This window comes from Terrapene carolina, unplaced genomic scaffold (assembly GCF_002925995.2).
Source record: "Terrapene carolina triunguis isolate 2854851 unplaced genomic scaffold, T_m_triunguis-2.0 Scaffold638, whole genome shotgun sequence".
Classification (NCBI taxonomy): domain Eukaryota; kingdom Metazoa; phylum Chordata; order Testudines; family Emydidae; genus Terrapene; species Terrapene triunguis.
The window spans coordinates 628100-630574 of record NW_020664989.1 but is presented as its reverse complement, the minus strand read 5'-3'; the positions used below and the strand labels follow the sequence as shown (position 1 = coordinate 630574).

Below are 2475 nucleotides of genomic sequence, written 5' to 3'. Positions count from 1 at the left end.
CTAGGAGATAGGATATCTCCTAGAACTGGAAGGGACCGTGAAAGGTCATCAGGTCCAGCCCCCTGAATTCACTAGCAGGACCAAGTACTGATTTTGCCCCAGATCCCTAAGTGGCTCCCTCAAGGATTGAACTCACAACCCTGGGTTTAGCAGGCCAATGCTCAAACCACTGAGCTATCCCTCCCTTAGTTCTAAGTTAAGTTCTAACCCTGCATACACCCTCCCCATGTCCTGGCAGTCCAGAATTATCTCCTCCCGCTTCTCCTCCCCTCCCACAGCTCTGTTCTCCCATCACCCGTGGGGTCCTGAATGGCAACATTATACACTCTCCTATCAAAAGATCTAATCTGCTGTCACACAAGCCATGCATGAATCATACACCTATTTACTCAATTTAGAATTCTGTAGGCAGCATATTTTCCTCTCTCCCCCACCTGGAGCTGATGAACATTCCTGGCAGGAGGGACACATGCTCCTACAACTCAAAAGGAAAGGAGTTGATAGAAACGATCACAGGACTGACCCCAAAGAAGGGTGAGCTGCAAAAGGCAGAAGCAGGCAACTCATCTGGGGGAGCGGAGAGACCACAGTGAAGATGGTGCAAAGATCACTATGTGGGAATTAACAAATGTCATTAAAAAAAGAAATCTTTGGCCAGCCCTAGTCAAGGCATTTATTATAGTTCTCTGTCATGTGGATTTTCTAATGTTTAATAAGGCTTGAGCTCTGATTCAAGTGCTTCCCACACTCAGAGCATCCATAAGGTTTCTCACCCATGTGGATTCTCGGATGTGTGGTAAGGTGTGAGCTATAACCGAAGCTTTTCCCGCACTCAGAGCACATGTAGGGTTTCTCTCCTGTGTGGATTTTCTGATGTATAACAACATGTGAGTGCCTATTGAAGCGTTTCCCGCACTCAGAGCATGTGTAGGGCTTTTCTCCTTTGTGGATTTTCTGTTGTATAATAAGGCTTGAGCTCTGATCGAAGCTTTTCCCAAACTCAGAGCATCCATAAGGTTTCTCACCTGTGTGCATTCTCCAATGTCTGATAAGGTGTGAGCTCTGATTGAAGCGTTTCCCGCACTCAGAACACGTGTAGGGTTTCTCTCCCGTGTGGATTCTCCTATGTCTGATAACATGTGAGTGCAGACTAAAGCTTTTCCCGCACTCATGGCATCCATAAGGTTTCTCACCCGTGTGGATTCTCCTATGTCTGATAAGGTTTGATCTCCGACTGAAGTGTTTCCCACACTCAGCGCATCCATAAGGTTTCTCACCCATGTGGATTCTCGGATGTGTGATAAAGTGCGAGCTCTGATTTAAGCTTTTCCCACACTCATGGCATGTGTAGTGTGTCTCTTCCAAGTTGATTCTCTCGCGTGTAATAAGGTCTGAGTGGCTACTGAAGTTTTCCGCTGGCCTGTGCTGACTATCACAGGCTTTTGCTTTTTCTGGGAGTGCACAACTCCTTGAATCATTCCCTTTTGATCTTCCTGATAACATCCCATGGGGTAATACTTGCTCAGCATCTTCCTGCTGGGGTTTCTCCTCGTTCTCACTCACCATCCCAACACCTGATGGGAGACAGAGAGAATCCAGACACAGTTCATTCCCTGCACCGGAGAGAAAGGAAATCTCAGAGAGGGGAATGGAAAAAGGGATGAACAAACCAAAATATGTGCAGCAGAGATCAAACCTATCAGGAGCTGATTATCCCCAAACCTTTCCGCAGAGGAGAGAGAGGAAGGGATCAGTTCTGGGTCCTCATTGCACCATAACTCTCAGGGGAAAGCGAGATCGGGGAGGGACCTGCTGCCAATTGTCAGTCAGGGTAGGGGGGAAGCCATGAGTGACATCTGCCTAATGATTCCACATCTGCAGGGAACAATCTTGATCTTGGAGAGCTCACAAGGACTTTGTAGGGCACCCCAAATGTTTCCTTTGTTCACGGACAGTTTTTGACTTGTTTTAACCAATTCCTCACCTGTGCAGGCAGCTCTTGGGAGCACTTTTTTCTCAGAGCCATGGAGGTCCAGGACCCACGGCTCTTCCCCTCGTTCCAGCTGCGAGATCACATCAGGTTTGGAAACTGGAAACCCTACTGCAGGCAAAGAAAACAAGGGAGGTCAGTGGAATTTGTGGGATACTTGTCACAAAGAATATTCCATGGTTTTAACCCCAGCTCATTTTTAAGCAGTAACGTCCCAAGGCCATCTTCCTTGGTTCAAAGTGGCAGGAGAGTTATTATTATTATAAAAAATCATATGCATTACCTTAGTGCCTAAGGGCCAACTAACAGTGGGTCTCCGTTGTGCTAGGCAAAGTACAAACAGAGAATAGTAGATGCCCCATGCCCTGAAGAATTTACAATCTAAATAGACAAAACAGACACAGAATGGGGGAAGGGGTAGAACCCACCAGCAGAGTGAACTATTTGAAGGCAGACTGACAGATCTGATGAACACAGGCATACAT

At 46.9% G+C, this 2475-nt stretch overlaps 1 pseudogene; it reads right to left on the bottom strand.

The window, feature by feature from the left end:
- LOC112104168 overlaps nucleotides 1-2178 on the bottom strand; it is a 5861-nt pseudogene extending 3683 nt beyond the window's left edge.
- Between the last annotated feature and the right edge of the window lie 297 nt (nucleotides 2179-2475).